At 37.7% G+C, this 11396-nt stretch overlaps 2 non-coding genes across 2 annotated transcripts; both read left to right on the plus strand.

Annotated features, from left to right (window-relative positions):
- The first annotated feature begins 5140 nt into the window (after positions 1–5140).
- On the plus strand, positions 5141–5247 carry LOC128585112 (U6 spliceosomal RNA). Its single transcript, XR_008379858.1, has one exon. It is a non-coding gene; the product is annotated as a U6 spliceosomal RNA (small nuclear RNA).
- A 102-nt stretch (positions 5248–5349) lies between these two features.
- Positions 5350–5453, plus strand: LOC128585157 (U6 spliceosomal RNA). Its single transcript, XR_008379899.1, has one exon. It is a non-coding gene; the product is annotated as a U6 spliceosomal RNA (small nuclear RNA).
- The last annotated feature ends 5943 nt before the right edge of the window (positions 5454–11396 follow it).

Genomic DNA, 11396 nt, shown 5'->3' on the forward strand with positions numbered 1-11396 from the left:
GTGCTGGAAGTTCTAGCCAATACAATTAGGCAAGACAAGGAAATCAAGGGAATACAAATGGGAGCAGAGGAGGTCAAACTCTCCCTCTTTGCTGACGACATGATCTTATACTTAGAGAACCCCAAAGACTCAACCACAAGACTCCTAGAAGTCATCAAAAAATACAGTAATGTTTCAGGATACAAAATCAATGTCCACAAGTCAGTAGCCTTTGTATACACCAATAACAGTCAAGATGAGAAGCTAATTAAGGACACAACTCCCTTCACCATAGTTTCAAAGAAAATGAAATACCTAGGAATATACCTAACGAAGGAGGTGAAGGACCTCTATAAAGAAAACTATGAACTCCTCAGAAAGGAAATAGCAGAGGATATTAACAAATGGAAGAACATACCATGCTCATGGATGGGAAGAATTAACATTGTTAAAATGTCTATACTTCCCAAAGCAATCTACCTATTCAATGCCATTCCTATCAAAGTACCTACATCGTACTTTCAAGATTTGGAAAAAATGATTCTGCGTTTTGTATGGAACCGGAAAAAACCCCGTATAGCTAAGGCAGTTCTTAGTAACAAAAATAAAGCTGGGGGCATCAGCATACCAGATTTTAGTCTGTACTACAAAGCCATAGTGCTCAAGACAGCATGGTACTGGCACAAAAACAGAGACATAGACACTTGGAATCGAATTGAACACCAAGAAATGAAACTAACATCTTACAACCACCTAATCTTCGATAAACCAAACAAGAACTTACCTTGGGGGAAAGACTCCCTATTCAATAAATGGTGTTGGGAGAATTGGATGTCTACATGTAAAAGACTGAAACTGGACCCACACCTTTCCCCACTCACAAAAATTGATTCAAGATGGATAAAGGACTTAAATTTAAGGCATGAAACAATAAAAATCCTCCAAGAAAGCATAGGAAAAACACTGGAAGATATTGGCCTGGGGGAAGACTTCATGAAGAAGACTGCCATGGCAATTGCAACAACAACAAAAATAAACAAATGGGACTTCATTAAACTGAAAAGCTTCTGTACAGCTAAGGAGGCAATAACCAAAGCAAAGAGACAACCTACACAATGGGAAAGGATATTTGCATATTTTCAATCAGACAAAAGCTTGATAACCAGGATCTATAGAGAACTCAAATTAATCCACATGAAAAAAGCCAACAATCCCTTATATCAATGGGCAAGAGACATGAATAGAACTTTCTCTAAAGATGACAGACGAATGGCTAACAAACACATGAAAAAATGTTCATCATCTCTATATATTAGAGAAATGCAAATCAAAACAACCCTGAGATATCATCTAACCCCAGGGAGAATGGCCCACATCACAAAATCTCAAAACTGCAGATGCTGGCGTGGATGTGGAGAGAAGGGAACACTTTTACACTGCTGGTGGGACTGCAAACTAGTACAACCTTTCTGGAAGGAAGTATGGAGAAACCTCAAAGCACTCAACCTAGACCTCCCATTCAATCCTGCAATCCCATTACTGGGCATCTACCCAGAAGGAAAAAAATCCTTTTATCATAAGGACACTTGTACTAGACTGTTTATTGCAGCTCAATTTACTGTTGCTAAAATGTGGAAACAGCCTAAATGCCCACCAACCCAGGAATGGATTAACAAGCTGTGGTATATGTATACCATGGAATACTATTCAGCCATTAAAAAAAATGGAGACTTTACATCTTTCGTATTAACCTGGATGGACGTGGAAGACATTATTCTTAGTAAAGCATCACAAAAATGGAGAAGCATGAATCCTATGTACTCAATCTTGATATGAGGACAATTAATGACAAGGTTATGGGGGGGGGAGCAGAAAGAGGGATGGAGGGAGGGGGGTGGGGCCTTAGTGTGTGTCACACTTTATGGGGGCAAGACATGATTGCAAGAGGGACTTTACCTAACAATTGCAATCAGTGTAACTGGCTTATTGTACCCTCAATGAATCCCCAACAATAAAAAAAAAAAAAAAAAAAAAAAGAATGGACCAGAAGAAATCAGTCAGCTACATGAAGAGATCTAATTGGTGCTTCCATGGCAGGGAGGGTTTTGAGTGTTGGAAGCAAGTTGTAAGATGGTCAGTGTGATATAGAAAAACAAAGCACATATTTTTTTTTTTTTGTAGAGACAGAGTCTCACTTTATGGCCCTCGGTAGAGTGCCATGGCATCACACAGCTCACAGCAACCTCCAACTCCTGGGCTTAAGCGATTCTCTTGCCTCATCCTCCCAGTAGCTGGGACTACAGGCGCCCACCACAACGCCCAGCTATTTTTTGGTTGCAGTTCAGCTGGGGCGGGGTTTAAACCCGCCACCCTCCGTATATGGGGCCGGCGCCTTACCGACTGAGCCACAGGCGCCGTCCCAAAGCAGATATGTATTGCTGTATTTGGGGGACTTGAGTATCGGCCTCATTTTTTGTTTTTTCTTGATTTATTTTCTAAGGTATTTATTTGGGGTAGGTCATTTTTGAAATGTGGGCCTTAGCTAGATTCTCCAGCAACTCTTTGGGGGTTATTGAACTTGTCTCAACACTGTCAGGTCAGGAAGCTCTCACCCACTGTCCTTCCCCTGAGAGCTGTGGCTATTCCCTAACTCTGCATAGCAACCTCCAAACATTAGCGAATCCTCTAGGTATGATGACCTAAATAAATAAAGAAGTGAATCCTTCAATGTCTCCAGATATTTGGACTTTAAGGAAAATGATGTTGCTTTTAAGGAAAGAGGCCAAGAATGTACTTATTTTGATAGGAAAGAAAGACGATTTGATGTCTGCGAAATTGAGGACAGGCATTAGTGTGGGGGCCTGTGTGTGACGAGTCTATTGGATGTTGGAAGAATATTATACTCCCCGTTACAGTTCATTTAGGTTCTATAGCAATTAATACCCATTAAAACAACTGCATGCATTGTATCTTTACAGCAACCTTGTGGATTAACAGATAATTTTATGGAAAGGAATCTGGAGCTCAGAGAAATTAAACTATTTGTCAGAGGATATGCAAGTAACCGAACTGGACATCTATCACAATTAACCCTGTAAGCAGCCTCCTGATACCACGCTCTGCTGTAGGCCAAGAGCTCAGAGGGCCTGGCCTACCAACACACGGCCTGCATTGGATTATGTGGGTTAAAGCAAGTAGGGTACACATAGCACCCTGCTTGCCATGTGATTGACCCATAAGTCAATAGTGGAAATTATTGTTATTATATGCTACTCCAATTATTTAAATTTCGGAAAACAATGAAAACAACCTTCCTGACTTAGATAAGATTCTCAACATGATTGTAGAAAGTCTTTTCTTCCTTCATGCCACCCCACACCTTTTCCCCTTTATTTCAGGTCTCTTAATGAGTATGATTTACCCCTTGAGCAAGCTCTGGTGAGGACCACTAGACACCTGTGGCGGAGTTACTCAAATAATTTGGAGTCCATGACACAGATGAAGGGCTCTGGCCTTAGCTGTTCTAGGAGGCAGAGATGTGTGTCTGAATAAACATGGCTTAATCATACAGAGTGGTGGTTGCTACAGTTTATCAATGACATAGCATCAAATAAATAAATCATTCCTCATTCTGAAGGCAGCTGCTTTTTTTGCTGAGCTTTGATTTCACTGTGATTAATGAGAATGTGCTCCTCCATCTTTGGAGATGAAAACAGCTTCTCAAAGTCCTCCCACTCCCTGCACTGTCTTGCCATTCATCTCTAGGGCTCAAGAGGGTTCTATTTCATGACTTTGCCTTGGCTTGAGAAACAACTTTCCTGCATTCATAAACAGGATGGTTATAATCCTTGTGTGCCAACAATTCTGCATAGCTAGGTCTAAACTCCATGCTCTTTGGATTTTGCCTTTGTGTGTCCCTCTGGTCTTGGTTCCATCATATCTCCTCTTTATTATGACTTCTTTCATTACCCAACTCATATATTCTCAAATAAAAGATTCAGATAATACAAACGTATGTAGAGAAAAAGAGAGCCGTTTCTCTCCTTTCCCTTTTTTCTTTTCATTTCTTACTCCAGAGGTAGCCTGGTGTTTTTGAACATAATTTAGTGTTTTTTGAATAAAGTTAAAATTACCTGAATGGTAGACTGTGCAAATCTTTTTACAACTTGCTTTTCCAGTCATCATTGTGTTTTTCCATTCATTTTCCTGCTGGATGGTGTTCTGCTGTGTGAACACATTGCCGGTTATCTACTCACCCATTGAGGAACCATTCACAGTCTCCAATACTGGCTCTAACAAACAAAATTGCAGTAATAATTGTTGTGAATGTCATCTTGCACAAGATGTCAGTTTCTCTACAATACTCACGTGTGGAATTGTTGAATTGTGGTTTATATGCTATACCTCAATATTTGGTACACTTTAATTTTTGCCTGTGATGTTTTCTGTTAACTTTCACTTCCCTAGTTGCTAGTGAGGTTGGGAAATTTATCCTTTTTTGGTTTTTTTTTAGACATTCACGTTTTTTATTTCAGTGAGTTGCCTTTCTACATAACTTGCTAATTTTTTAATTTTCAGAATAGCATCTAACATTTGCAAAGCATTTACTACATACTCCTAAGGGCTTTATATACATGTAGTCATTTAGTTGTCATAAGAATTGTGAAAAACCTCAACCTATCTCACACAGTAAATGGCAGAACTAGGATCCAAACCTGGGAAATTTCTTTCTCATTGGTTTTAATAGTTTGAAAAATTGTTTTGTCTGATATTTGAATCCAAGATTTATTTGCTTCCTAAAATGAGTTGTAGAGCATGTACTTTCTATATATTCTTTATAATATTTCCCAGTAGGTCAGGATTATATGTTCTTTGAGTATTTTGAGTGTAAGTTTGAGACCAGCCCCAAATGGGCCTACTCTGTTAACAGAATATCGAGTTACCTGGTAAATATAACAGAGCTAAAAATTGCAAGTCACATAGCCTGGACATATATTCTCGAAAAATGCTGAGAGAGTGGATGTTGAGTCTCATCACAAACATGATAATTATGTGCATATGTTAATTGCTAGATTTACAATTCCACAATGTATATGCACTTCAAAATATCATGTTGTACTCAATAAATGTGTACAATTTTGTCTAAAAATATTAGTTTAAAGTGCTTGCTTCGGCAGCACATATACTAAAATTGGAACAATACAGAAAAGATTAGCATGGCTCCTGTGCAAGGATGACACGCAAATTAGTGAAGCATTCCACATTTAATATATATAATATTATTCTATGATATATAATACAATATTATATTATATATTAAATATATATAATATATCAAATATTAATATATTAAATATATATTAAATATTAATATATTAAATATATATATAACATATATTGGAACAATACAGAAAATATTAGCATGGCTCCTGCACAAGGATGACACGCAAATTCGTGAAGCATTCCATATTTAATATATATATAATATAATATATATATTATTTTTTTAAAGGTTCAAGCCTTTTTGTTGAATATCAGGGTGACAATATTAACAACATTGCATTCTATATTTCAGAATATCTAGAAGTGAAGATTTAAAAATGTTCTCACCACAAAGATATCATAAATATGTGAGGTGAGGGTACACTAAATACCCATATACATGTATTGAAACATCACATTGTTCCCCCAAATATGTGACATTATGATGTGTCAATCACAAACATAATAAAAAACAGTCAAATACTTTGAAATAAAGTATTACAAATACAAGAAAAGATGTGCAAAACTGCTATATTGAAAACTATAGTCTTGAAGAAAATTAAGACATAAAAATGGAAAGATGTATATGTGCATGGATTTTCTTAAAAAACCCTGTAGATTGAATAAATGCAACCCCCCCCAACGTGTAAGCTAGCTTTTTGTTCTTCTTAGAAAATTGAGAATAAATTGATATAAAATTAATCACATGCAGCCTTTTGTGTCTGGCTTTTTTCCTTCAACATAATGTTTTTGAGTTTTATTCAAGTTGTAGCATGGGTTAGTACTTTGTTCCTTTTTCTGGTTGAATAATATTCCATTGCAATCATATAACACAGATGGACTCTCCCTTCCTCCTTAATGGACATTTAGACTATTTGTACCTTTTGGTGACTGTTAATTGTGGTGCTATAAGCATACATGTACATGTATTAGTTTATTTTTTATTTTTATTTTTTTATTGTTAAATCATAGCCGTGTGCATTAGTGCAATCAAGGGGTACAATGTGCTGGTTTCATATACAATCTGAAATATTCTCATCAAACTGTTCAACGTAAACTTACCATAAAGCATATCTAAGACACTATTTGAACTATGACAGCTGTAGTTTTCTGCAGGCACAGCCCTCAAAGATTACTCTGTGATTACATGACTATAATTAGATTCATTGAGGAACATTTTTTTTTCCTATTGTCTACACTAAAACTTTTAAGGACTGTGGCACTTTCTTGCCCTCAATTTTTGTAATTGCCTATTAAAGGTAATTGCTAACATCATGTTTAATGAGCATATTTTATTTTCATCATGTTTAATCAATACATTTTAAACAAGATTTTGTGTTTCAGTATTTCAAAGGCTTCTACATATCCCCTAGGAGACAATGTTACATGGCATATTTTGTAGTTTGGTCTTTGTGAAATTCACATGACATCATAAAGATTTAAAGCAGAAAGAAAACTCAAAAAATTACTTAGTGTACTACTTTAATTTTATAGATGAACAAACTGAAGTGAAAAGAGGCTACTGGCTTAAAGTTTTTCCTTGGTCCAGAATGGAGCAAAGATGTTGTGAGAGGCATTCTTCTATGAAGGAAAAAATCTTTAGATAGCAAGTAGCCTGGCTGTTGCGACCTTGGGGATGTTACCCAAACTTTCTAAACCTCAGTTTCTTCATTAGTAAAATCTGGGTAACAACTATCTTGCAGGATATTTGAGAGAAATTATACATGTATCAAAAGCCCTGAGGCAGTGTTTGTCTGGTAAGTTCTAGCTATAATTTATTTTCCATTTTTTAGTTCAACAGTCTTGAAGTCTACGTACTGACCTCCAAGTCTGAGCCTCACCTACACTGACAAATAAATTATCCTTGATCCATCTAGATACTCATTCAGATACAAAATCATGAAATGATTATGCATTTTATTAAGGGCACAGGCCCAAAGGAAGACGGGAAATGGTGGCCAGTACTGTTCACACTTTGGAGCATCTTGCCGAAGGAAATAAAGGAACAATGGTTCATTAAGAAATTGTGTGATTTCTTGTTTTCAGGGGTCTGGAATGTCACACGCGTGCCCAGCAAGGTTCTTTTGCCTCAGTGCTGCAAGTATTTGGAATGTCTTGTTCTTCCTCAGTGGATGTTCAGTGTGCTGCAGGGCATTCGATTGCAATGAAATAGACTAGACAGGTTTCCTTTGGGTGATAGAATAAGAAGTTATTGAATTTACAAGTTTGAAGCACACTTAACAAGGCTTCACAATAAAAATGACTCCTTGTTCTAATATCTGCCTTCGGAGCTCCTGCTCTCCAGAACAAAACATAATTGTGACAGTGGGGGATGCATTTGAATGATGTTGAGAGCACACAGTGCTGGTGGGGCTAGTCTGAAATCTGTAGAATACTTAGCCTGGGGAACATTTTGTCTCTTCTACTTTTAAAAGGAAGATGCTGCTGAGCAAAGCCAGCTAGGGCTCAACAAAAGCCTCCCTGGATATTCCTTGTGGGCATGCTATAGTTTAAGGACAAGGAGGGCTTTTTGGGTTCATTTTGTCCAGGGTTTGAGGCTCTTGGCTCCTGACATGCTCACCAAACCCCTATGAAATACATGATAAACCAGGATATACTGATTTATAAAGGGGAAAATGCCTTTCCAATGACTAAAGTAGTGTGTTCAGTATCTAGAACATCTCTTCAGTTTCATTGGATCTGAGGTACCAAGTTCATGGTCATAAAGTTGCTTTGAAATCATGGAGTCAGAACATAAGCAAACAAATTGTCCTGAAAAAATAAATCCACATTATAGATCAGCCTAATGAATGCTGAATCATGCCTGCTCTCTAAGAGGTAAGTTATTGTTATAAATGGGAAAGTAACTGCCTAGGGATATATTTTAAAAGGCTCCATGTAGACTCCTCAACTTCTTTAACCAGTCTTTCTTTGGAGAGGTTGTGGGAAAAAGGATTCATTAATTACTGGCAGCCTATGCTTATCTTGAGTGTTTCTCAATTCTTCTTCAGCAGTGTTTGCAAACGACTTTTTAAAAAGTTTCTAAAAATAGTTTTATGGATACATGATCCTTGTACATTTTATGGGATACACATAATATTTTGATAGAAGCGCACAAGAAAAGCAGAGATATCTCTCTATATACTGACTTCTTTTGTTTGCAAATGGCTTTTGAATCAGCAGTGTGGAATCTCTGTAGCCTCCTTCTCTAGGGATACCTTATCTCTAAATTTTGGAACCAGTATTTACTGTAGACCAAAACTTGTCTGCTTGTCTCTAGATAAACAAGTCGTACATTTGAACATCATGATGATAATTAGTAAGCCTTCCAAGTTCCACACTTGGTAAGCCAAACAGCAGAAATGGTAGGAAGGAGGGAAGTGAAGATGCATGGCCTTTAGGGGAAATAAACTGAAGTAACTAGAATTTTATTGACTAGTGGCCATGTTTAAAACCCTAAGGAAGGTCTGTCTCAGGCTTAGCAGTTGGCAGTAAGAGGTTCTGGGGCATCATTTATTTACACGGCAAATTATAACAGCAGCATTTTGGAAACAATGGTAGAAGTCCCATAGTGTATGTCTGTAATTGAGATATCTTATTGTCCAGAAGATTTCTCTACCATCCTGCTGTCGGAGGGCCAAAGGGCTGAAATCCAAAGCCCAGTTATATTAAATCATCTTCTCTCATATGAAGCTACTTTGCCTAGAAAACAACCATTTTGGTTTTAGCTTTTTAGTCTTTTTGAAAAATCTCTGAGTTACTTCAAAAAACAAAAACAAAGAATACTCTAAGGTCCATAGCCCTGTGCAGAAGTGAAGGGAGATGTTACTGTCAGGTTGATGTTCAAAGAGATTGGATAAATATGACATTGAGCTAATCATAGGTGCATTATCAATGCTGGAAAGGGATCGTCAGTACTTAGGCCAAACACAGCAACTGAGGGAGCCTCCAGGTTAATGGTTCTATTTTTTTTTTTTTTTATTATGAGATGTGATCAAAGGACTCTTTAGTAAACCCTAAAGAAAGGAAATCAAGCAACTGTATTCTTGGCAGCCATTAAAACACAATATTCAATAATTGTTAAAGTCATGTAGTTTCAGGCCATTATAATGTGATTTAAATTGTACATTCCTGCTACAATGTGAAAATTGTTTGAATGATGCCTGTTGGTGTCCCCTCCAGAATAGCATCCTAGTTCATGATTGTTTCTGGCTGTGCGTCGAGGGATAATTTACAAAGAGGGGGGCAATAACTGAAATCTCTTCACTCCTCCCACTCCATATCTATCTGCATCTTCCCTGCTTCCTTCTAGAAAGTGTACCACAGAATTAATTTAAAAAATTATCCTGGTTCTACTGATTCCAACTTGGTTATTATGTGTATATAAGTGATCTATCAAATTCTGCCAAAGTTTGGCATATGTACTTTTAAAATAAATATGACAAGTTTGAGTTGCTAGCCTGTAGAATTCCTGGAAGACATACATTTACAGGAGGCCAATTATTCCCAACCTGCCTTAGTAGTAGCATTTAAATGTTTAAACAAACATTTAAATCTCAGGGCTGCTGCTTGTTTAGCTCTGCGCCCTTAGGTAAATTGTTTAGTCTCTCTGAACCCTGTTTCTTCAGCTCTAAAGGGTGATAGCAATCATCATTTATCTGGAGGGTGATGGGGAGGAATAAATGATGTAGCAGAGGTAGGGCACTTAGGATGCCACCCCCCTTCTTATCCGAGGTTTCAGTTATCCACAGTAGAGCACCACCTGAAAAATTAAATGGAAAATTCCAGAAGTAAGCAATTACAAGTTCTAAATTTTGCACCATGCTAAGTAACGTGATGAAATCTTTTGCCATCCCTCGCCATTCCCCCAGGATGTGAATCATTTCTTGGCCCAGCATATCTCCACCATAGACACTACCCACCTCTTGATCACTCAGTAGTTGACTCAGCTATAGGACTATAGCAGGATCAGCTGTGATTGTGTTCAAGTGACCCTTATTTTACTTATTAGTGATCACAGAGCACAAGAATAGTGATGCTGGTGTATTGTTGTAATTATTTTATTTTGTTACTTGTTATTAATCTCTTAGTGTGCTGAATTTAGAGATTAAACTTTACCATAGGGATGTGCATATAGGAAAAAACAGAGAGTGTGTAGCATTTGGTACCACCTGCAGTTTGAGGCACTCACTGGGAGTCTTGAAGTATATCCTCCAAGGATAGGGGACTACTGTGTAGGACTATTCACATAATTGGTGCCCAATAAACATTCTGTCCCTTTAGCCCTTCAAGGACTGCTGCCCCATGCTTTGGAAGTTGGCAAATGGCCACCAAATGAAAGTTATACAAAGCAAAGCAAAATGTATCTCAGAATCTTTTTATCGCTGAAACCCAAGCATGATAGGTATTTGCCAATCTTTCTCCATATTCTATAGCAAAGCCATTTGGATCATTTGATTTGCTATGTTTTGTTCATTTTATAATAAAACAATAATTTGTATTTTGATTTGTTTAAAATACTTTGCCAGGAACGAGATATCAGGAATATTTACTGAATAGCTGCTTGGCTGGCACCACCTTGGACTTATCCAGAAAGATCTTTCGTAACTCTCTGTACCATCCAGTATCACACAATGTGACTCATCTTCCTCAGCAGGAAAACCAGAGTTGAGGGAACATCTCCTTTCGATTTCCAGGTAAATTCTATGGGCTGATTTTAGTGAAACCCGTCAAGGGGTGGGGTATTCAATATCAGAGCAAGACTTTTCCTAATGCCTGAGGGACCTTGCCTTTCTTTTCCCGGGTTCAATCTGCCCATCCTATTCTCTTCGTTCTCCTCATTTGTCTCTATCTTGGGTGAGTGGATTAAGAAGGGGGTAGATGGAGGAGGAGAGACAAATCCTGATGCTTGGATCTGCTTTCTCCTGCTTCTCACTTACACATGTGGTACTTCAGCTCTTGCTTCTAGTTTGCCAGACCTGCTAACAGACAACTTGCGTGCTTCCCAGCTTGCATGGGAATAGCTGTGGGCTTTGAGAAACGTGACCATGTTAGTCCCTCCCTCTTTCCAGCTCAAGTGCTAAATTATATGGCATTGTAAACACTTGTTACATTGTTGCATATTATTTTTGATGCCAATGCATTTTCTTCACTAT

Source organism: Nycticebus coucang, chromosome 4 (genome assembly GCF_027406575.1).
Source record: "Nycticebus coucang isolate mNycCou1 chromosome 4, mNycCou1.pri, whole genome shotgun sequence".
Lineage (NCBI taxonomy): Eukaryota > Metazoa > Chordata > Mammalia > Primates > Lorisidae > Nycticebus > Nycticebus coucang.